A 25642-nucleotide genomic window follows, 5' to 3' on the forward strand; every position below is an offset into this window, starting at 1 on the left:
TATTTATTGTCATTTTCTTTTCTAATTTAGTTTTGACTTGAACTTGAACTTTGATGACTTTCATACAATGCCATTTTCCCTGTCCAGAAGAAGACACTCAAAATACTCAACTTCATTCTAAAATAAGAAATAGATTAATTTTATTACCACTTTTCACAATTCAGCAATGACTGAGTCTTCGTACATGCTCTCTTTCTCAGTGTATCTTGCTCAGAGAGGCACTGCATGTTTGTCTAATCACTATACCTGCTGCCTAGCAGAGCTATATATGGACACAACAGAGAAATGTGATAAACTAATCAGCCCCTCTGCACTGTTGCCTTTCATGCAGTGTGTAAGCATGTGTATGTGTATGAAGGAAAGAAGGTCTGATGGTATTTGGTGTCAACTCCAGTCATCAAATCTTATCAGTCCATTAAAGGAATGAGCACACGCCAAAAATATGCCAGTCTATCTCAAGCCGGTCACAAGAGAAATACCAACACTCAAATGCTTGTGAGAGTGTTGCTCTTGCTTCAAATTACCAGCTCCATAAAGATTTAAAGGAATCTGTTTTCAAAGGCAAAGCTGCAACTCAAGGAACAAGAGCTGATACATTTACATGCAAATGTCTCTCTTTTTTCTCTCTTTCACTGTCTATCTTCGTATTTCATAAACAATCCCCTCCCCTCTCTCCTTCTTCTTCTCCCTCCCTTGCACTCACATTTTACCGTCTTGTCAGTGACGGTCCCAATGGTTTTCTTCCCTCAGTCTGACACATCCACAGAGTGTGTGAGCACTCATCAGAGCTGTTTAACCCTCACAATGCCCCGAACTGGAAAACAGCCAGGGAATGTCACAGAGGCAGCCAGTTGTCAGCGGCTATCATCCCTCCTCCGCCCCCACATCACCAACGAGCACATCAGACAGGAAGCAGGCCTTGTTGATGAGAAGAAAGTCGCTAATTGTTTGATTATACAGATCTCCATGATAATGAATCACTACTCCACGGTTCGGGAACATGGTGTGAAACCCGAATTACCACCCCAACACTCAAGCTGTGAAAGTTGATTACTCATTAGCGGGTGACTGAGTGGCACAAACAACCCTGGTGTCCCCTTTAAATTCCCCTCCTGTGTTTTTTACTGTATGTATTTGTAATTGGTGTATAGTATGTTGAGACACACACAACTGTCATTCACCAATTTGGGTTGATTTAAAACGAATTACATTTTCCCAAGGAGTCAAAAACATGTCAAAACATGTCTGCAGGTTAGGAGACAGGATACATCTGCTGAATGTTTAAAGACAATACAGATTTCTGAGGCCACAGCGAATCGACTCACATCGTTTACTGACTTTGCTGTCATTAAAGATGCAGTTGGTTATTCCGCAGAGAAACAGTGCTCTGTCAAACACAACTGCATTAGATTTATAACTCAAGGATGTGGAGTTCATTTTAGAAGTGGGGTCAATCCCAAAACTTTCACAGCTACCACGCCCAAAAATCCATTAGCAGATTAGTACTGTGTTAGAAATGCTCTAACACATAGTCTAAGATAACAAGTGTTGATTTGTTTGTGTGGGGGATTTGTTTTGCTTATTAATCTGTTCAATTTAAAGTGTTATATAGTAGAGCCCATGGTTTGAGCATCAACATGCAACATGATTGATTGATTTAGATTATTGATTTAGATTATTTCTCAAAAACTAAGACACCAAAACTAATGAAGTTAGGTACAATGATCAAAGATGAACACAAAGATCCAGAAAAGAATTTAGATCTGGCAGGTTTAAGTATATCTTCAGGTAAAGGTTGCATCAGCAGCATCATTGTACATTTACAAATACATTTATGAAGGGGATTCATTATATTGGCAAATTGATTTTCCTTTTTATCTTTAAAGCATTTCAAATAATGATTATTGAGTCAAAACATCTGTAACACAATAACAGCATAAACTATTGTATTTCTATCCAAAAATTCATTACCTTCAATAATGGACAGCTAGATAATAAAAGGAGAGTATGTGGACTAAATGAATCTGTGTGTAATTATGAGCATGTACATCCATGACTGTGAGGCTGGGTGCTTGTGTGCATGTATGTTTGTGAGCACGTGTCATATGTGTAACTGTGTGTGTGTAACTGTGTCTATCTGTGTGTGTGTGTTTGTGACTGCTGCAACAAGACAAAAGTTAATGAGGTTTGAAGGCTGCTGTGGCAGCAGCCGCCTCGTCTTTGTCTTCGTCCTCTGCCTCCCTGCTTCCTGCCCAGGCCTTTATTAAAAGGATAATGCAGCAAGGGTCTTTAAGTGTGCAGCTGCAGAGAAAGACAGAGGGAGAGAGGGGTCGAGTGAGGGAAAGGGAGAGAGAGTTTGGGGGTGGTGAGCAAAAAAGGAGTGTCTGAGTGAAAAGGGAAGAACAGACAGGGTGGATTAATAGTGATAAGAAGAATAGAATGGGGAGCATCTAAAGCAGGAATGGACAGAAACAGGAGACATAAAGGGACATAAATGGAGATGAAGGATAAAGCCAGAGGACAGGGAAAGAGCAAAAGCATGGAGGAGAGAGTCAAAATGAGAGATGCCGGGATAAGGACAGGAAAGCAAATACAGATAGAGAAGATTTAGTGCAGGAAATACACAGGCAATAACCACCTGAGTATCGGTTGTACAATGAGTGCACATCACGAATGCAACAATATATCAACTATTGTTTAAAAACACATTAGGACAGCAGCTTAAATGTGCTCTCTGCAGTACCTGGCATTGTGCAAGAAGCAGTCTGGTCTTGTCAATATAGAGGCCTGTTCATAGAATTTCTGGTATAAGTTTGAAATCTCTGCTGGAAATTATATCGCCATATGACATCATCACATCACTGAAATGCATGTTAAGTATTGAATATTTATGCTCCAGAATTAAAATGCTGATCTAAGTTAAAAGTCAATTTCAAGAAAATAGTCCTGACATTATATTATGTTATGTTCTGTTATTATTCTAACCTTTGTACATATGAGAGTTGGACTTGTATGTGTGAATTAGTGTAAACCGTAAATGTTACTCTGGAATATAGCAGAATAAATCAATATAATCCTTTTGTCTAACATGGCCAATAAGAGCAACCAACCGTCTGTTGAGACTGCATTTAAAAAAAAAAAAAAAAAATCTCCTGCATTGTACCGGCCAATTTGTAACCTGTTAATTAGCGCAGGTGCATATGTCTGAATCCAGGGGCATCGTTATTTATTAAAGGATCTCTGCAGGCCTCCCATGGCTGAAATTAGCCCTCCTTTTGACCAATGGCAGGTCTCAGGTGTGGGTGTTGTGGCCGAGATGTGTGCCTGTTAGTGTTGGTGAGTACGTTGTAATTAGTGTGTGGCTTTAATGAGCCTCTCTCTCCTGTCTGTGTGTGCTTGCAGTCGTGGCCTCTCTCACCAGCTGCCTCTCTCCTTTCCCCCCTGCTTTGTCCATCTTTTTCACCTCTCTTCTCTCTGCCTGTTCGTCATATGTCTGCTTTCTTGCTTGCTTGTTGCCTGTTCAATGTTATCTGTGAAATTATTATGTTTCTCCAGCTTTGTCTTCATTTAACCTTAATATTGTAATCTGCAAGACCCTTTCTTCATATTGGGATAGTGTTAAAAAAAACAAAAATGTTTTCAGTATCATGATATCATCCTTATAAAGTGTTTTGCAGAAGAGGTTTGAGATCCTGTGGCTGGTGCTGCTGTCGTTGTGGCTGTCACTGATAATGCTACCCGGCTCTTCTCCTGCTTACCTCATCTTAACTGTTTCTGTGTCATAAGGCATCACCTTCTGTGCATCACAGGAAACGTTTCCAAGGGAAAAAGTGACACTTGGTTACAAAAGCAAATGGAATGAAAATGTAAACTTACATGAAAAAGTCAGCCTCCCTGCTGACCCTGATATTACAGTTAAGATCCATGTGTGTGAAGGAAGCATGACACCCTTTAACCCTGCTGAGGAAGGAGGACAAGGGGGAGGGTGGTCGGAGGACTATAACAAAGAGGATGCTGGGAGCAGCCATCCAACATGGCACAATCAACACTTAAGAGGAGTCAGGCTGTAGATTCAATTGGCTCTGTGCTGGTGAGATGATTCATAGAAGTAGAGGGCATCAAAACAAATCAGTTAGGCCAATAATTTTGGATAAACAATTCACAAGAGGAAGAAAAAACATTATAATTTTCAGTATGCAATCAAATTGTTGATATAGTTAATTAATCTATTATCTATGCCAGCCTTGCCTTGGAGGGTCATAGTTACATGACAGAGGGTGTGTATATTGTGTCCCTCCCCTCATCCCCCTGTCCTTTAGGAGAACTTCCTTTTGACCCCAGACTGTACAGAGACTAGACTGACTGACTGACAGACAGATAGAAAGGCAGACAGCATTTCAGTGGTAGACGTTTGTGTTGTTCTAAGATAGCAATTTCGAGCCCATGAAACATTTTGACACTTTGAATACTTTTGTTCCCAAACATCTTGAAACCTCTCCCTCAACATTGGCATCTGCTGGCAGAAGTTGGAATTGCAGCAGTTCGTTCCAAATGTGCATGAAACCTCTTGATACAGTTTTCATGCAGAGACACAAACAATCGATTTCTTCTTCAATTTGCTTATTGGTGGGTAAAGGTCCTCCCAGAGGACTGTAATACGAAGGAACCTCAACAGATTTCGGGCCTTGTTTGTGTAAGCTGCTTTGACCAAATCAAAAACCCCCAATGAGGCTTAATCAGTAATCACTGTTAAATCACACACTTTAATAACACATTCATGTACTTAACATAAAAAAGGATTTGACTCAATTTGCAAAATACAAGTTGTCTTCAGTGCCGCCTATATCACTATGCACTCTGTGTCTGATCTATCACAAATGCTAAATGGCGATGATGTCACATGACCGCTGACGTATGAAGCAGTGTGCTGGTTCATTCTGTCATGAAGCTGCAAAATTAATCTTCATGCTTCCTCCCTTGGATGGTTTTATTGGTTTGTATCAATTATTGCAAAATTTGGATAACCATTTCCAAATCCTCTATCTGAAGAGTGCAAAGGTCCATTAACACCCTTGGTCATGTGGCTCCAGGGGTCCATGTCTCCAGGGACTGATCAGTGAAAAAAAGAAAAAGAAAGATTGGCCTGCTGAGTCCATTTTTGGTCGTTTGGTACTGTAATGACAGGGAACAGACATCTGTCACAAGAAGGATGACAATTGGGAACACAGGTCCGGGCAATTACACGGCTGACAATAATCCGACAAATGTAAGATAGGAAACAAGGGGGCAGGAAGTAAATTAAAATACACAACAGAAAATACTACAAAATAAAACAGGAAATAACCAAAACACAGGATCATAACAAGGGACACAAAAAGGACCATGGTTGAAGAATTACCCATAGACATACTTTTATGGTTACGTGTGTGTGTATACGTTTAAAGTGTGCGTGTGTGTGCTCTCCGATGTTGACCTTCAAATCTGCACTTCTTGTATAACAATCCAACAGCGGTAGGTCAGCCAGAGGCCTCTTTTCTTTGATACAAAGAACTGCCTAAAGGTCTTTTGGCTGGAAGTTGATATATGTCAATCAGCTTTTTTTTTTTCTACCTCTCACCCCCACAGTAGCAAGAGTGTCTGCCGTCTTGTCCATCTCTCTCACCTACAGCGAATCCCTCCCCAGCACTGATAACACTCCAAATAACAGGTGAGCGACTGCTGGCAGAAAGGAGATTGCCTGACCTTATTGTTTGCCTTCGCCTCCTCTTTGTTCTTCACAAATAAAGGGTTTTTTAATAAACTGAAAGGTCCTCTGCCGTGGCACATAGAGAAAATGAAAGGGGGCAGTGAGGTATGGTACAATGTGACGGGGAAAAAAGAGCAGCTCATCAGAAAATAACAAAGGTGCAAGTTAAAGATAAGGAGCCTGTCAGAGATTAATCCAGGGCTGCTTGATTGTTTTCTTTAATACCAGACCTGCTACAGCAAGCGATAAGTTTGCTGAGTAATTTGGTTTTCCAGGGGACGGGCAGTGAGTGGGTGGCTGGGTGCTAGAAATAATATTCAGGTGTGCCCCATAATTGATTTCTTTTTTCCACCCTCAGTTCTCAAAGAAAAATGAGATGAAACTCAAAACTGCTTTGACTTGCCTTTCTGTTCACCCTGCTCTCTCTCTTCCTTTCTCCCCTTTTGCTCTCTTCCCTTCTCCTCTTTCTTTCCCCCTTTGGATTAATAAACTGGCTTTGTTGAAGACAATAAAAGGAGAGTGTGCTTGAGGAAGCAGTTTTCTCTTCTTGCTTGCAGCTCCTTTGTGATGGTTTGTGAAAGAGGAAGAAAAGGAAGAAGGAAGGATCGCGCTACAGACAGGCAGCGCAGTGTCTCTGTGTGAGTGTGTGTCACATTAGGATGAGTCTGAGTAAAATGCATTCAAAGAACAATAGACTCAAATCTATTAGTTTGGTAATGAAAAGCGTGCATACAGTCACCCTATGTTCATTTGGCTGCAGAAATGAAATATGTAGATACAGTATGGGAGTAAAATGAGTAAAAAAAAGCAACTTAGCAACTTAGCACTTAATTTTCGCCAGCAATTGCCATTCTTTGACTTCTTCCTCTTCATCTGTTGCCTTGGAGATCGTGCATGAATGGTTTTGTGAAGTATCTCATGCTACATGGGGAATGTAGCAATGAGATATGGGCCTTTGCATTTCTGAAAAGTGGAGAGGTTAAAAAGCCTTAAACTCAGCCGTCAGCATGGATCCTCTCTGCTCCTGCTTATTGTTTCTACCTAGAAAGAGAAATTGGAGAAGGAGACGCAGAGGAAAAGGTTCTTATTTTTTCATTATTTTGCCATTTTGGTGCCAAAATAGTACTGAACTGTTGTCTTGGGCTGTTTTACTATTAGATCTCAGATATACATGTCAAGTCAAGTCAAGTGTGTATAGCCCAATATCACATACAATGTCTCAAAGGGCTTTACAGACCCACAACATCAGGAAAATACTATCTAGGAAGACGAGGAAAAAGTCCAGAGCAAACCTTAATAATGTATAAGGGAAAAGGAAGAAACCTCAGGCGAGACAATTCCAAGAGAGATTCCCTCTCCACATGTGCAGAGAGACTATGGGCCCTGCTGAGTGTTTCATGGACCGATTTGAGATTTCCCCTATAGCTGCACACAGATAGGACATTGATTTGTCCAGCATACAGTCAGTGGAACACTATATTCACTCCTGTGTGAATCCTCTTTGTATTTTAGAAGCAGATGGCTAGGGATCAACACTCCAGCGTGGTAGAAACCAACTAATTGGTTGGAGGTAAATCAATATGAGGCTGGCAGCAAACCCCTCATTTCCCCTCACAGTCCATCAGTCTCACTCTGCAATTACCCCATTGATTGGCCAGCACTAATTGTAGGTCTCATTATTGTAGATTTCAACCAGGCAGTAGCAAAGCAGAGACGATCACAGGTAAACATCGAGAACTGACTGCAGATAGAGGACTGATGCACAGCATTGCTTAATGGATCAAGGAATCCATACCTGGACTTTTGATTTTTACAGCAAGATGTTTTAGCCAAGCTCAAAGGAGACGGGTGTTCTCTCTTGCTACAGTATACACACCAGAGGGAAGTCAGAAGTCAAAGTCTGCTTCAGCACAGCTCCCTCGTGCTAACATAAAGGCATTTAACTTTTTTATTATATTAAGAAGAGGAAATTGCAACAAACCTCCGGGTGTCTGCCTAACCTGGGAACGTCACCCTCCTGGCACACTCCAAGTTCATCAGCCGGGCGTAAAAACCACCACAAGCAATTATCACAATGACATGGGAATAAGGTTTCATATTAAACAAGGTGTTTGGGTGGTGGGCATACGTAGGATTCAAAGCTGGAAAACCAGGACCGATCCTGGTAAACTGAGAGGCTTCACAAACCTCAAACTGGTGCTAATGCATGTTCACTAGAAAATCACACTGGACAAGGAGAGAGTTCACAGGCGGTGGTGTGCATTTGTCCACAGGTGGATCCAGAAAGCCCTCCGTGGAAAGGTCATTTATATTTTGATGATTAGTAATAAGTACAACTACAAATTAGTAGATTTGCTTTTTCGCTAACTAACCTATAAACATTACTTATATGTGTCTGTATCTGTCTTATTTTATGTCCTTTTAGAGACAAAGTGAAGGGAAAGACTAAGGGAAATGTTCAATCAACACACACACACACACACGCACACACACACACACACACACACATCTACTTGTCCTTTTCGTTCATATAGGCCTTGTTAAATTGACTTTCTCTGCCTTTCCTTTTTTTGTAGAATATTTTTATTGAAGGAAGCACTTGACTTGACAATAAGCATGCAGTTATGAAACATTTTTATACACAGACAAGGGGAGAAAAGGAAAAAAAGAAACCTTAATGAGAACAAGGCTATGTGATACACATGTGAATTAGGTGCATAAGGAGCACAGCAGTTGGCTTGTATAGGTAATAAATAATTTTGTTCATGCTGATGAATAACTGTGTTCTATACCAAAGTGATGATTGTGTAACCAAACTGTAACAAGTGTAACTAATTTCCTTTTGGGAATCATTTTTATACGTACAGAGAAAGGGGGAGAATAGAAAAGCCAGAGAAGAAAAAGAGAAATAAAACAAAGAGAGCCAGACTATGTAATGTAAGTGAGAATTAAGGTAAAGGGATGACAAACAGAGGAACAGCAGCTAACCACTGCCAGAAAATGATCTGTTGAAATTACATAATAATAATAATTCTGTAATAATGTACATGATATGTTCTATACTAATAATAATGTAAATGCAGAGTTTCAGATGACATCAGTGTTTCTGGTTCCATGGTCTCATAGGATGACAGCATTCCACCGTACAGGCAGCTGCAAAACGCATCATGGGCTGCAGCGAGAGAAAAGTAAGATATCGTGATCCAGTTCATTGTCCTGGCTGGTTCTCAGTGTGTGAGTGTGACTCCTGCAGCACACTGACTCAGATTCACAGCTGGTGGGGAAGTGACGGAAATTACTGTTAATTAAGAAAGTGACAGTTCTAGCGTTGGCCTCACACAGCACACATCACTCTCTTCTGTTGTATCTCAAGTGTGTGTTTGTGTGTGAGGCGTATATGTACACATTTGTATTCGTGTGCGACTGTACATGTATGAGCAGATGTAAAATTTTGTGTATGCAGCCTACAAGCCCTGTGTAAATAGGATTTTGTGTCACATCTGGTCCTAGTCAGAACCGTTTGAGGCAGCGTCTCAATTAGTGCTGATGATTACTGTTGCTCTGAGAACGGCAGCTGCCGCGCCCTCAGATAGAACCCACTGCCTATAAAGTGATGGGAAATGCCTTAGTCTATAAAAGTCTATAAGGGACACATATGGGACGAATAACACTTCCTTCTTTTACCACTGAACTTTGTTCTCCATAACGGAAACTTCTACCCATTTATTTCCCCTGGTCTTGACAAATCTCCTGCTGCCTTCCAAGTGCAGTTGGATATATTGGTGCTTTGAGTTGAGTACACATGAACAGTGTGTAGCAGTTAGTCTGACTTCTGTTGTACATGCAGAAAATGCTGGGATGTGCTGTACACAGTAAGAGCAGGAAACTGTTATGTACTTGTGCTGTCTAAAACACAACCCTTCTACTGCTAATCCCCTGCTTTAGATATATACAAACACACACTCACACACGCATACGCATGCACACACACCCAGAAAGAGAGAGGGAGAGAAAGAGAGGGAGCGAAACACACAGACAAAATGTGTGTGTGTGTGTGTGTGTGTGTGTGTGTGTGTGTGTGTGTGTGTGTGTGTGTGTGTGTGTAGGTGTGTGTGTGTGTGTGTGTGTGTGTGTGTGTGTGTGTATGTGTGCGCGCGTGTGTGTGTGTGAGAGGCATAGGGTTGCATGATGGTTACCAAGGAGACAGATGATCCTATCCTTGTTCTTTTACAGCAGGTAGCAGGAAGACTTCATCAACTCTGGATGACCCCCCAGAAATACTGGTGCAACATCTCTCTCTCTCTCTCTCTCTCTCTCTCTCTCTCTCTCTCTCTCTCTCTCTCTCTCTCTCTCTCTCTCTCTCTCTCAGACAAAAGCATGCATGTACACCACACCCAGTTTGATGTGTCCCCGCACGGCCAAGGCAAGCTGAACAGACATTTGAAATCTATACAAACTGCTATAAGGGGAGTGCGAGGACAATGAAGAGGTAGAGAGAGAGAGAGAAGGAGCGGTGAAAGAAGAGGAACAGGCAGGAAAAAGACGGGAAGACAACAAGAGATATTTGTGCTGCTAGATTACACTTAAAACTGGGTTCAAACCCAATAACTTCTGTATAGATTCATCTATTTGACAATATATATGCAGTATATCGGCTTGCTTTGGTACTATAACTAATGAAAACAAATGCATTGAAATTATTAGAGAATATGATGGAATTGTCATATTGATAATCAGGCCCTTTGCATTCTAAAGCTGAGCTGCTGTGACTCAGATGGCTGCTGTGTATGATTGAATACAACAGGAGCAAGACACAGCCAGTAAATGTCAGTCTGCCAATTTGACAGAGAGGAAGAAGCGGAGATTGACACCTGACAAATTGCAGGGGGGTGGAGGGTGAAAAAACACGTCAAAAGGACACAAAGATTATGATCTGACATCCCTATTTTAAAATGAATATTTATTTATTTGAAAAACAAATGTTTATACTGGAAGGAAAAGCTGTATGAAGGTAATGCAATGGAAATTTGAACCTTCCTAGTTATCTCTTAACCAAGAAGTCTCTGGGAATGCTTAACATGCACTGCTCTGGTTTGGACTCGTTCTTGGCTCTGTGCCTCATGAGTGTAATTTGGATGAGTGCAGCTCGTTTGCGCTTTGGGCTCATTAACAACAATATAAACAGTAATTACTGTGATCGTCTAATTAATTCATTTGAAAATGCTGCACGCTTTAAAAGGCATGAGCAAATCTTTTTTGGAGATAACAATTTTACAAAATCATTGTTGACATAATTAGCAATTTCATGTTTCAAAATACAACTGAAATAATTGAAAACTATTTTTTTTTTCATATATTCACTCTTTTATTAGCCTCCCACATGTTTTCTCTTTATCCTACACTGATACAGTCCCAATCCTGTCCTATCAACTCTCTTTTGTTTTTGGCCGAGCTTTACTAATGAATACATTCTTTGGCTTCATTCTTTGTGTTTTGTTGATGCTGAAAATGGTTGATTGTCTCTCAGTTGTCTGCTTACCATATTGTGTTATCAAGTTAATTATGATTAACAGCTATTAAGATTAAGTGGCACAAAAATCTGGATTTGTTGGGTTTTAATACATTTCTACCACACACATATTCTACATTTTCTCCCAAAAGGATGAAGGTGAGAGGTCTGGTTCCCATCACAACTGGCATGGGACTGGTTCAGGTGAATGTTTGGATAAAAAAGTACAATCCATTTACCATTGTTGGGGGAGCTTTATTAGTTAATAAATAGAACATTTCCCATTGTCATGTTATTGAGAAACTGTTACATCCGAAAAGGGAGAATAGGAACTAAGAAAAGGATTTTAGTGCAGAATCTATTGTTTGAATGTTATTCGCCGTCCGATTATTTGATGTTAGAAAAGATTATCAAATAAGATGAGAACAATATGTGAGTATCATGTGACAGAGCAGTTAATGTTAAAGGCGCCTGACCCTTCCAAACCCCAATTAGTATTCCTGCAGAATGTATTACCACGCCTGGCATCACTTCTTGTTGATTACCTCTCCTCTCATTAAAGTGAGAGGATATTTATGGACACAGCTAATGGATGCATGGGCGAGGCGGAAAGAAAACCTCACTATGCCAAAGACATGACAAATCTGTTTGGTAGAGAAAGATGAACGATTCAGTAACAGTCATTTCTTTCTTTCTTTCATATTTCAGCAACATGTGAGCCAGCCTCGTACCATTGCTCATGTGTAACATTCATCTGCAAGCCACCAGAAATGTTTTGTAATTGAAAATACAATTTGAAAAGTTGAATGTGGTGGACGCAACATAAATGAATGAATATTGCCATTCACCAGCATGAGATGGAAAAGGTGATATGCAACACAGCTCTTGGTCGCCACCTGGTGGATTTATCTTATACGAAACAACATTCTCTGTATATACGGTTGCAGCATATTGCCGTGACATTTTAATTGATTGATTGATAAATTGGCTATATATGGGTCAACAAAATAGGTTTTGAGTCGCTGTTCAAATCGAATTAGTCGAACGCCAAGTGCAAGTTCTCTACAGCAGATGAACAAAATAAGAAACACACAAAAAATTGCAAGCATCATAGAGGGCGCAATTTTAAGAAAGTGAAAGAGTAATTTCAATTTATATTTTGACCCTGTACTTTGTAGTGTTACTGGGAATGTGTTTTCATTCTTTGCGCTATGACCATTCCTGTTTACAGTTAAGATTCCACTAAACCCCTCACGAACACTAACTCATTTTTAAATTTTTGTTTATTGTTGAACAGTTCCGGTTCTGTAAGGAAATTGTCAATCTTATTCCGTATTTGACCGCGAACATAAGGATCTATTTATGTCATTTATTAATCCCACCGGTGAGGGAAACCACTGTTTTCTCATAGATATCCTTTAGATGGCACTCGAGAGCCATAAACAATATACCTGAGATTAACACTTAACATCGAACAGACGTTTCTGTATTCTATGTGGTTTATCGACCAGGAAAATCAATGACCGAATGAATGAATGATCTAATATTTCTTCACCGGCTAATATTACTAATAATATAATATATATTTATTAATGGATGTTTTAGGAGACCCTAACCATAGCTATTGAAAAATTGAGAGGTCCCACTTTGTTGCTTTTTTCGGATTTCCACAGAATCCCCTAGATTCTTCTCAAAGGGGAACATGAAGGACACATGTAGCAACCTGGTGCGGATTCAAACTCGAAGCCAAAGTGAACCTATACGTAACCGAGAGCTAAAATGTGACTGTGTTGTGTCTGTTTAATTTAGAATGAATCCGCATGAGATTTATGCAGACCGGAAGAAGCGCCATTTTTCGAGACATGTAAACACTCGTGTCTCTAGATGATCTTTGACACTTGTTGGGGGAACATGTGTGGTTGGTCTGAGCGTCTTACGAGTAACCGAATGAAGAAGCCTCTCTTGGTGACATTTAAAAGTTAATTAGGTAAGTCTATGTTTATATTTAGCCACTGTATGGTTGCTTACGTTGTAATTGTTGTCCCTTAAAAAAAGAAGAGGCACAGTGTGAGTTAACTGAGCCTGTCTATGTGCTGAAATGATGCAGCAACATTAGCTAGCTACGTTTAAAATAATGTAAATACAAGAGAAAATGTCAAATTCGCTCCTTTAGTGTGTTAATGCAACCTGTACCATCTCTAAGGTTACTTTGCTTTGGCATCCAAACACTACAACACCTGCTTATAGAAACTATCGCTGTCCAACAATATCGAGACTTTTGTCACCAGAAGTTGTTCATCATCTTTTGCGGTTGTTTATGTTGTTGATGTTATAGTGTTCGTAGCTTGTCGTTTAGTGTTAGTACCGTTGCCTGTGTGTCTACAAATGCAAAGATCTGAGCAGGTTCTGATGTAACCGGATACAAAGTGAAACAACAAATCACTTCGCTGGCGTACAGGATGAGTACGCGTGCTTTGCTGCGGCTCAGAAGGGATTTTAATGGAATTTAAAGTGACATTTGTTAACAGTTGGAATTTCTAGAATCATCTGACTACCTGGATCACTGAGATGAACAAGTTTTTCTATTTATTCCACGAAAAGAATCACCAAACACACAGCAGGTTCACATTAGATGAGACAACATAGGAAATGACGTGTTGGAGAAGGTGAAACAAATACTTGTGGTAGCACTGTCTGATCACGGCTAGACGTTATTGGGTTTGAATCCTTTCTGTGTGTAGTGTGTGTTCTCTTAATGTTTATGTGAGCTTTTTTTGACTGCTGTGGTTTCCTTTCGCAGTCCATAGAAATTTAGCTTGTGTCCCGGAGTCACCTCTTACAAAGTGAACACTGAAATAGGCTTAAAACCCCCATAATCCAACATAGAACAAACAGACATAGAGAATAGATGGATGGATGGAAGGCCTAGTTACACATGACAGTATATCATAGAGATGAAAGTGGGGCTGCTATGGTAAGAATATAATTTACATTTAAAAGGTATTGCGTCTAATTAAAAAAATAAAATAAAATAGCTGCAGGGGGGCCCCAAGTTCCTGAAGTGTCTCAGGTCACAACCATTTGTTGGGCTGAATGCAAGATGGTTATGAATGAGGCTCCTGGTCACTGATGACCTGTGCAACTTAGTCTGTCCAAGATTCAAGGCTGTCTGTCGGTATGTCAAGCTAGACAAGGTAGAAGCCATTGAAACAAGGGCATTGTCTGAAATGTTAGGTGATGACCAAGGCCAATCCCAGAAAGGGACTTTAGTGGGAACAGAAGGAGCAGTAACAGAAGGAGGAACTTCTGCTGAACCATCTCTACCACTGGGTTTGAAGAAGCAATGAAAATCTTTTCTTGACAAAGCAAAGCCCCCCTTGCCACTCGCTGTAAAACAAAAAGAATAAGCTGGAGGGCTATCTGACGCCTCCTGATGCAGGCAGTGAGTCTGAACTCCTGGAGGTGTGGAGGCCACATGAGCACAACTCCAGTCGGCTTCACAAGACTGAGCCAACTTGCAAAGAAATGCTTGTTGTTTCATTTGGTTTCTCTTCCTTATCAGACCCAGCGTTGTTGTGGGAAACAGTCTCAGGATGGATTGTTTTAATTGGTGGCATTTCTCAACCAGGGACATGTAGCTGTAGCTGCAGCTGTTAGTGGGGAATGTCAAATGTGTCATATTGCATGAAGATTTAATTATTTTGGTCTTTTTTTTTGGTCACAGAGGGGCCATCGGGATGTGAGGGAAGCTTCAAGGCAAATATTGGAGAAAAAAAACAACAATGTGCACAGTGTGACATTTCTAGAAATAGGAAAAATAGTTGAAACTCGAAATGTCAAGTCACACAAATCACAGAAATACAGCATCCTACCATGCAGAGCTCTACATGTGTTCCTCGTGTCCCTGCTTTATTTGACATGAGTGTGGCTCAGATGCTGAGATCAAACATGATCATCAGCTGTCTGTCTCCTGCTGCCCACAGATTTGGTGGTGACAGCTTGAACAAGGGAACATGATGTGCTGCCCACGGCCTTCAGGAGAAGACTTGGCACTTAACACCCCCTCAATCCAGCCATTCATGGATGGAGAATTTCTGTCTGTTTGTTTGTATCACTGTGTCGCTGACTTACAATATGTATTGATTTCAATCAGCTTCATTTTTTTTAATCACACAAATTAGCCAGCAAAATTTGTTTTCCGTATAAAAACATAGATTTTGTGACATGTTTTGTGCAACGATGGCAACAATGTGGTTGAGTTTAGTTACAGTATGGTCATTGTTGCTTCAGAAAACCAGTGTTTGTTGTTGTTGTTGTGAATTTAGCTTTTCAGTGAGTTCCAGTCTGGTCTTTGTACCCTGCAGTGTTCATCGTGTTCCATTAGAAGGTTAGAGGGTTACATTATTTCCCTTTAGCAGCAATGCAAGTAGATGTCACAGCAATACAGCTGATGTCTAAAATATGATTGTACACGGAGTGCAGGTGCAAAAAATAGCAAATCAAGGAATATGTTTGAGAGACGACGGCTAAACACATGGTATAACAGGCATGGTAACCATCTCCAGAGATTTTAATTATTTACTATTACTTACCATTTACTCTGCTTTTTCCATGTATGCCTTACAGTCAGTGATGGCAATAACAGGTGATGGTGTGAAAGTTTCACCTCTTTCACATTGCGCCGACGCTTTTCTGCACATTGTGATCCGTGATCGATTTACCCCCCCACAGTGTGTTCAACTTCTCAACATGTGTCAGATCAAAGTCTGAGACTCTCAAAGGTTTTTGGCAGTGTTCTGTGATTTTAGTGATGTGAGCTCTCTCTATTGCATAGACGCCGGTTTCAAAGAAAAGAGCCTTTGTTTGACTTTCTATTTTGAAAGGTCTTTCACAGTATGGCATTGGCATCTGCTGCAGTGCTCTGTGGATATGATCATGCTGATGGAATGGAGAATATTTCACTGCCTCATAACATTTTTGGCCAACCAAGACGTTTTCTATCCAGTACCTAAAATTCCCACAACTCCCCTATAGCCACAGTCATAAACACTATACATGGCTGTGTAGCAGTTGCCATAGATTTTAATGTCTACAGTCCATTTCTAGTTCAGCACAGAAGACGACACATGGTTATTGCTTCCAGTAGGTGCACTTGTTAGATTGGTCTTTAGAAATGTATATTCGTCTCTGTTGGTCTCCCTGTTTGCCTAATTGTTTCATGTAGCTGGATCTCATTCTATCTTGTCATGCTTCATGTTTAGAAGGATGAACTAGAATGGAAGGCACTCATCATGTCTCATGTGTGTCAGATTAGACCAGCAGTCCAGTGATGACAGACTGCTGAAGCCTGGCCCTTGGTTTGCTCAGATTCTATACTTTAACCTATGAGTCATCTCTGTTGTACCAACCAATCTCATGTATTAAGTCATAACTATAGCTGGCATTAAGTGATTTAGTGTTTGAGTGGAACGTCTGCCATTTACTATGCTTATAGCTTTGAAATACATGATCTCTGATGTGTAAGGCTGATGCCAACTATTAGCATTATTGTAGTTCAGAGTTAAACTCACACTGTGAGACAGTTCTTTTTTTTTACTCTATGGCGTAAAATTAGATTATAAAGCAAAACTATTTAAAACTTTCCCAGACAAATATATTTGCTTATAATCTTAGATCCATGTGTGCCCTGTTGTTAACCATTTTGTTAAAAGAGACCAAAGGGAGCAAATTAAAGCATCATCACTGAGTGCTAAGTGTTATCACAAGTCGGTGTGTTTACAATGGTATCCAATGGCATTAATCGTCACTGGTAACAGCCCTTTTCTGCTTGATGATTGGCTTGCCGCTAAAATGAAGCTCTGTAATGGCTCTACGGTATGTTGATTTTAGATCCTGGTTTCTGCTGTGGGTTTGGATCCATATGGATCAGGTTTGTAGTGACAGTTCTCTATCAGTCTGTTGTTTCTATAATTGATCATGAGATTGATATTTGATTTAGATGATTTGATAATCACCTCCAGCACTGTGTCCTTTGCCTCACCCAACTGCTGGTTTGACTGTAAAGCCACATCCCTCTGTGGTCTCATTCAAATGTCAGCTGTCCAGACCAGCTGGCTGGCATATCTCCTGTATGCATGTGGATGAGAGTTTATGAGAGTGTGTCACTCCGTCCATCTGTCTGTGTGGCATGTCTTACCTGTATGTAGGTTAGGAGACGGAGGCCAATTGACATTATCTGACAACCTTGTGATAGGCTTCAGGGATTGATAAAGTCATATCACTCTCTATGCTTTCATTCACTGTTGGAGGGGGATTTTAATGGAATCTGTTCATTGTGTTGGGGCGAAAATGGTTTTTGTCAGTGAAGACATCATGTTGCTTCAATTGATCCGAACCAAAAAAGCAGGACAACTCCGATTTTATACATGAAACAAAGTCATCAGAATAGAAAATATAAATAACCTCTATCCAAAATGCAACAGAGGCCTCCTGGAGCCCCCTGCTAGATGTCTCTGTCAACATCACCCAGGTGCTTTAAGTAAGTCTGGAACATTTACTGTACATCCCCTGTGTAATGCATACCATGCTGCATCCATTTATGAATCATCCATAATGGCCAGCAGATGGGATCTCCCTTATTCTGTATCTCATTCTGCTTCCTTTTTTATGTGGCTTCAAACCGTATATACGGCACAAAATAGGTTTCACTTAAAGATAAATGTTGAGAAAAAGACCTAAGCATTATTTGTCTTTACTGGCATCCATGGCCAGTAAAGAACCAGACCTGCTTCAGCTCCCGGTTTAGTGATCCTATTTATAGAGAATGTTGCTAGCCACTAGAAATGAAACAACCTTCTTGAACTTCAACTTCAAGTTTTAGTCTGTCCATCAAGCGAAATGTCTGAAAAGTAAAATGCCGTGGTTGTTTTCATCCTTTGCTGTTGCTTACTTCTAATGAGTGAGTAATCTTGTCCAACAGCTGCTAAAGCTTATTTATTCTCTACTACTTACACAGACTCGTAGATAGATGGACACACACATATGGCACCAACTGAACATAACAAAAACCTTAGAATGAAATAGTTAGTGTGCATTTTTGCTTAAAAACTCCACCAAGGCAAGAAGACCAAGAAATTGGCAAAAATGTTAAACACCCTATCTCACAATATGAAATGATTATTATTGAAATGATTAAATCTGTATCCTGATCTAGATCTATCATACAATTATATCAAATCTGCATTGAATCAAGTTCCACCCATCCAGAAAATTTCATCAAAATCTGCACACTACTTTTTGAAATATCTTGATAAGAGATAATAACTAATCTATCTTATTCATTACATAATGTACATAAAACCTCACCATCATACCAGTGACAATCCCAAGATTCACATTGTACTTGCTGCCAAGAGCAGACACACCGTCAGACGTGGTGGCATCAATAGCAGTGAGTTGTGTTGTTAGAGCTGAGAGGAGTTGCTAAGCTTCAGTGACAGGTTCTTGCTTCACACCCTGGCTCGGGCATGCCCTGAATTAGTGGCTGAAACAATGCATGTCTCTCTCAGCCAAGCCTAGATATACAGGACGATGAGATGGAAACATTTTTATTTGAATTTTTCCATACCTCCATTAAAGCTAAACAAGCCTTGACAAAATACTTCTTGCTCTAATAATATTTGAACAAACTGCACTCTTCTTTGTTTGCACTTAGGTGACAATAATGATAATAATTGCTGTATAGTATGTCATGAAGGACAGTAGTCTTTAAAGGTAATTGGAATATGAATCTATCGTTATGCATTAGGATGAAAGCTACTCAGAGCGACAGTTCTGTGAGAGGGATGGTAATGAGTGGGCTGGGAATCGTGTCAGCTGGTCTGTCGCAAGTAGGGAAGCGCAAGAGAAAGAGTTAATAAGAGGAGGGGGTTGCACGTGGGAGTATATAGTGGATATGGTAGGCAGACAACATTGAGCAGATGAGCGAATGAGCAAACAAGCATGTCTCGTCCAGACACCCACATTGCCTGGACTGGTGTCTTAGGCGATTAGCAATACATAGTTTGGTCTCCTTTTCTTCTTAGTGCACTATGGTGTTTATTCATCATTTAAGTACTTATCCATTCCTGAGATTTTGAAACGTTGTTAAAATCCAACACACATCTGCATTTCGGTGTCCTAAAGGGAAATACCATTCATTTCTGTACGACAAACAAGACATCTGACCGCACGTTTTCAGGTGAGCTTGGTATTTACTCAGACCGATTATGTACACGAGTACTGCTTCAGTTGCTGATAGGAGACTCTCGTTCTCCGACGCCCCTGCTGCTGATGGGAGATCCTCTCCCTCTTTCCTCGACGAAGAACAAAGAACCACATCTCCTGATCTCACCCTCGGCGAGTAAAAAAGAAAAAGAGAAAAAGACTCCAGTGAACACAGACAAAATCAGTGTGTTCGTTCGTTGACCTATTTCATTTTCATGACTGTGATGTCTGATTATGGACCAAGAAGGCGAGCAGCTTCCCTTCTCCTTCCCCACACCACGTCGGCTACGGGCTTTCCCACTGGGACCGAAGATTTGGAGTCAAGCCCGTCTCCCTCTTGACCGTACACTGCAACGGACTAAACTGCATCGTCGCAAGGACCCGCGTAACGCAGACTGGGTTGACGCACACATTCACACACACTTACGCTTACCTGTAGATATCCCTTAATGTTTTAATATTTCCTGTTTGTGTTTGGTTACATTCTTTAGTTTTGACAACAAGTTAATGCTACTGAGTGGAATAAACCTTGTTATACTTTAACAAGAAGCTTCCTGGTTGTCTTTGCCTGAATGATGTTGAATTCGTCCTCTGCCACGTTAGGCTCTCGCACATACCTTCAGTGAGCTGAGGAAGAGCAAAGCCTGCTGCCTTGTATTCAATGCTATTCCTGTCCTACCTTGATTTATACAGAAAATAAACAAGATTCAGTTCACATCGAGTCATCTTATACACACTACAAATGCAGTGTCATTGTAGATGGAAGCTGAACTCAGACCCATCTTAAGGAAGGAAGCATATAAAAGAACAAACACAGTGCACGTTATTTGTAAAGAGGCCAGTATTACAACCCACACACAAACAAACAAATTATTCCAGACCCAGTTCTAAGTTCTCTAAGAAGTCGAAGATAAACTCCCTAAAATCAGAACCATAGGTGGTAAAAAGCATAAATTACAAAGAGACAATGACAATTATAGTAATGAAAAGATAAATACAATACTTGAGTCTGGATTCAGTTAAACAATTTCAAGTCCACAGACATGTAGTCAGTGTGAATCAAAAAGTCATAGATTTTATTGTGTGTTTAACCAGGCACATCATCACATAATTACATTACAGCCTTTATTAACCATGAAGGATGTGCTATTATAGCCATAAATGTCTGTGGCCATTGTCTAATATAATATAAACCTGAAATTGATTGTATTTGGTTGCTGTTGGCCTGCCAGAGTGGTTCTGGCATAATGTAGTGGGATTGAATGTGATCACTATCCAGAAAACACAAGCTGGACTCACTTTTTTCTTTTTTTAGCAATTTGTTCTATTTTTAGTTTTGCTTCATGTCCTTCACTGTACTGTAACATCAAAGTCATCAAAGTCAATTTTGCCATAGAGCCAGATGTTGCGTCCCATATATGGTTATCTGACTAGCCAACATTTAGGTCATTGATGTTTGTGTAGTTGCACAAATGGTATGTGAAATATGCTTAAGCTCTGGACAGTCTGTCTTGTGTTCTTAAGTATTTGTGTGTGAGAAAAAGAACAAGTGAGAATGAGGCATGCGTGTGCATAAATGTACATGGTTCTGCTCTCACTCGTCACTGTTAAAAAACTACCCTGAGACAAACCAGTGTTTACCTCATCTAGCTGAAATGCTGTGTGATATGGAGGTATTAGAGAAATGCGGAAAAAATTACGAGAATGTATTTTGACTATTATCCAGAAATCCTATTTTTTTCTCTCATGAAGCCGTCTCTTTACCGTCCTTGGTGTTCTGTGGCAAAGTGTTGAAGCGAAGTTGAACTTATTACAGAAAAAGAGTCGTTGTTACAGAAGAGATGAGGAACATTTGCTCTCATATCGGAAAAGCTGTTTCTCAGATGATAAGATGTGGCATTAAGTGTGTAATCATGTTCCAAAGTGCAAAATCTGCCCACCAACTGACTATTCTAGGAAAGTTGCATCAACGCCTAATCTTTAGAATTATACTCGTAGCAATTATAGACGGCCCTTCTCCAAGACATTGATGAAATTTCGTATGTGTAGCATCTACGCACATATACAGATATTTTGTGTTATCTAGATTTATTTTGTTTTTTCTTGTTTGTTGGCTCATTCGAAAATTGCTTAGCCGTGTTGCCTCAGTAATAACACATGCAGAAGAATGTATGAATGATTTTTTTAAATTAGTCCTACAGTTTACCCTTTTCCTTATATATCCATACAAATGTAACTAAACACTTTTTGTACCATTTAACTAAATCCCATTTTGTGTTTTATAACCCTGTAGACAATTATTGTAGTTGTATGAGCTAAGAAGCCAGGATTGTTGTTTTCTTTTCGTATTCAGTGATGTCGTTTTTAGTGTAGCAATCTGTGATGGCAGCCATTATTTTGTCATTTTCATTACAATTCCTCAGTTCATCCTACTTTCTACTGCCAAAATCCCTCATCACTTTCCAATGCATCCTACTAAAATGCTTCATACCAACTGCCCAGGGCTCTGAAAGTTTGGCTCACTCCAGTATAATAGGTTGCCAAGGCAAGATGGTTGAACAAGATTGACTGAAAGCAAATATAAAGCAGAGAAGGAGGAAGATAGTGGGCAGAGGACTGTATGTCTCTTTTCTTCACACTGTCATACAATGTAGTCTTGCCAGGTGCTTTTCACTACAAGAACCAAATCCATGTTTGTAGATATACGGTGAAATGTGTATGTGTGTGTTTCCATTCAGCTTCACCTGGTCACTCCAGGTGAGTGTGTGCTATCCTTACCAAGGTCACATATCCTAAACTGATCTCACTCTCTTTTTAAGACTATAAAACATCATGTGAAGACCACGATTACATTGAATTTGACCTAAATTGAATCTTCTGCCATTTTAAATAGATTTACCCATGCAAGTTCATTCTCCTCACACATGCATTTCCTAACCATGGCAAACAACGGAATTCTTTTAATTCCATTCCATGTCACTAAATTCACATTTTTGCCTTAATTGCAGTGGGTAAATTGAATTGTAAAACTGTAGATTAACTGTAGAAAAGCTGTAGATTATATCTTTCACTTTGGACCGACTTTCATTGTGGCTGGACTTGGATCTTTTGTGTAATCAAAATACATTTCTCATATATTACTTCAAACTAAATTCAATTTCAAACCGTTTTATGTTTACCATTTTAGAATATTAGGCATTTCTCCATGGTCAGCTATCATTTTTATTAAATGTACATTTGTGTAACCTATTTCATTACGCAGCAGCAGAGCCAACTCAGATGATTTTCTTTGTTCTTTTGGCAAGTGATGCAGTACAATGGATTAGCCTGTTGAGTGAGGTGCATAAGCTCGCCCACCTCATCTATTGCAGTTACATAACACACACAGCGGAGAGGTGTGTTTTAAACATTCATGTCTGCTTCTCTCTGTGAGTTTGTGAATTAACATGCTGACATAAAGCTGGGTGAGGAGCTGTGTGTAACATACCATAATAGTCTAACTGATTACAGCTGTGGGCCGCAGGTTATATGAGTTTGCACCATCAGGGGTGTAATCTATTACAAGGAGCTAATTTAGGGCTCACAGAAAGTTTCCTAGACTGTTTGAATTTATATATGGCTACACATTTATGTATGTGTGTGGCTTTTGGGTTCTTGCGTGGAAGTATGTGGATGTCCCTTTTTGCTCTCTCTCTCCCCTCAGTGCACGACATTGTCACATTTTGTAAACATATGGTGCGTGGGAGATAATTCATTTCCTTGTCTACCAGCCTAATTCCTGGACATGTTGTAATAGGCAGTAGGATTACAAGGTGCCACTTGTAATTATGTAACACCCCATTCTAATGTTATTGTAGAAATTCCCTAGCATTGTATTCATCTTGTGTTATCCACAAGTGCAACATTTTCCAAACAGTTCATGTTGTGTGGCAATTTGCACATATACTTCCACAGGCAAAATCTGGCTTTGAAACTAAATTATTTACTGTATTATTACTGTGATAAATAGGAATATGCTACTTTCTTTGTAGTTCAACAATACAATCAAAACATTTTTTTCATACTATGCCAATATAAATACATGGCTCATGTTTATCATCATCATATCATTAATATTCCAATGAGAGAGGCAGGCAAAGTGACAATGTGACTTATTTTGCACCTCCATCCATTCTGTTAACCATGTGCATGGATTTGGCAGGCAGGGTCCCAGCCAGGTATACTCTGGCCAGGTCACCAATCACAGGGCTAACATACACCAATTCTTTCATACTCACATTCACACCTACAGGCAATGCAAGGTTTCCACTTCACCTTACCTGCATAGTGGCAGCCAAACAGACTCGGGAAGAAGGTACAAATTCCATGTCGAAAAAACCCTTGTAGGTTTTAAAACTAGGCAATGATCCTAACCACCAATCCACAGCCATTTATTGCATCTCACACCAGGTTAATAAATAATTCATACAACTGATGGCAGATGGTGCTGAAATTAATTATAATAAAACTGAAGAATAGAATCACATGATTTGAACAACAATCTCCTGAATTCACAAATGTAATTTCACAGTATGGCCGTAGCCAGGTATCATGTCACCTAGGTCCGGACCCTGGTAATTATATCAGAGTAAAATCAGCTTAATAACTGTATAAATGTCTCCTTTGAGTGTCTGTCTCTAAGGCTATATTCAGACTTAGCTCATTTGGTGCCCTTATTCCACTGAACACTACAATCACACTGGCGTCTGGACCACCAGGAGAGGGTGACCACGGAGAATGCGACTGACTCAATAAACTGATACCCCTCACTTGCTGTACTGTATGCGGTATGAAAAAGAATTTGCTGATAATGCCTAGGTGTATAAATATTAAATAGATATAACCAAGTTTACCTCATGTGTCTTCAAAAGAAATGTTGGTTGAACATGTCGTTGTATGCCGTTGTATCAGAAATGATTTCATTATTCTACTGAGGCCTGCAGTACAGTTATACAGTGTTTCTGTGCGGGAACAACTCCATTTCTGAGGTGCAACTTATGAAGGGGTTTACTATGCTTCCTCTTCCACCTATGCTGTTGCTTCCTCAGTCTTTAGGAGGAAAGAATTCCCTCTAGTGCCTGCACACCCTACATACTAACACACAAGGTAATCACCTCCTAGACAGCTTATCCAAGGTCCAGGCTTTAATCTAAATAATTTACATGTATACCAATTCGCAGGGCGGGCAGTAATACTCTCATTTCAGTTTCTTACATCATCTGAATTGTTTGTCCTTGGCTGCTCTCTGTCCTGTAGATTTCGCTCTCGTCTCTGATTTGCTCTGCAGTCATATTTTTCCTTGTAATGAGCTTTATTCAATTATGTTCACTGCACTCAGCCAGTTGTTTTTTTTCTCTTTCTGATTTGTTCTTTCTGTCACACACCCTTGCCATCTGCCTTGCACTCTTTTCACCCCAGTTTTCCTCAATGCAACCTGTGTGGGGGATGGAGGACAAAGGAAGGGTCCTTTTGTTCTCCATCCTCCACACAGCCCGGCCATATGAACCCTCACTCACAGTACTCCAGGGTGTTTTTTTTGTTACATACCTATACATACGTGCATTCATATATGTAGTTAAATAGAATGGCAATGATGACGGAGAGTACACAAATAGTATAGTCAGATAAAAGTTAGTAGTATTAGTATTAATATCATTAGTCATACTTACACTTGTACTATCATTGTTGTTGCTGCGTCTCTCTGTGTGCGTCTCTCCCTTCTCTATCTTGCTCTATAAAACTAACCGGTCAAGGCAGATGGCCGCCCACCTAGAGCCCGGTTCTGCCTGAGGTTTCTTCCCATTAAAGGGGAGTTTTTCCTTGCCGCTGTTACCAATTGCTGTTCATGGGGGAATGTTGGCCTTCTAAAAATGCATGTTAAGGGCCTCGAGATAATGTTTGTCGTGATTTGGCGCTTTATAAATTGAGTTGAGTTGAGATATATATGTATATTATATATATCTACAATAAACAAGTACAAAATAAATGTAAAGTGGCTTCAAGGAATGGAAAAAGTGCAGTGTGTGCGTGTATTGTGATGTGCTATGTGTGTGTGGGTGTGTGGGTGTGTGGGTGTAGGCAGG

At 40.0% G+C, this 25642-nt stretch overlaps 1 protein-coding gene across 2 annotated transcripts in view; it reads left to right on the forward strand.

Moving 5' to 3' along the window:
• Positions 1–13152: 13152 nt before the first annotated feature.
• ncalda (neurocalcin delta a) overlaps positions 13153–25642 on the forward strand; it is a 37299-nt gene continuing 24809 nt past the window's right edge. For both annotated transcript variants that reach the window (XM_076160687.1, XM_076160689.1), the window contains exon 1: positions 13153–13242. The gene's annotated coding sequence lies outside the window, so the exon portion shown is untranslated. The remainder of the gene's footprint in view (positions 13243–25642) is intronic.

This window comes from Genypterus blacodes, unplaced genomic scaffold (assembly GCF_046128005.1).
Source record: "Genypterus blacodes isolate CSIRO-AG114 ecotype Tasmania unplaced genomic scaffold, CSIRO-AGI_Gbla_v1 ptg000107l_1, whole genome shotgun sequence".
In the NCBI taxonomy this organism is placed as follows: domain Eukaryota; kingdom Metazoa; phylum Chordata; class Actinopteri; order Ophidiiformes; family Ophidiidae; genus Genypterus; species Genypterus blacodes.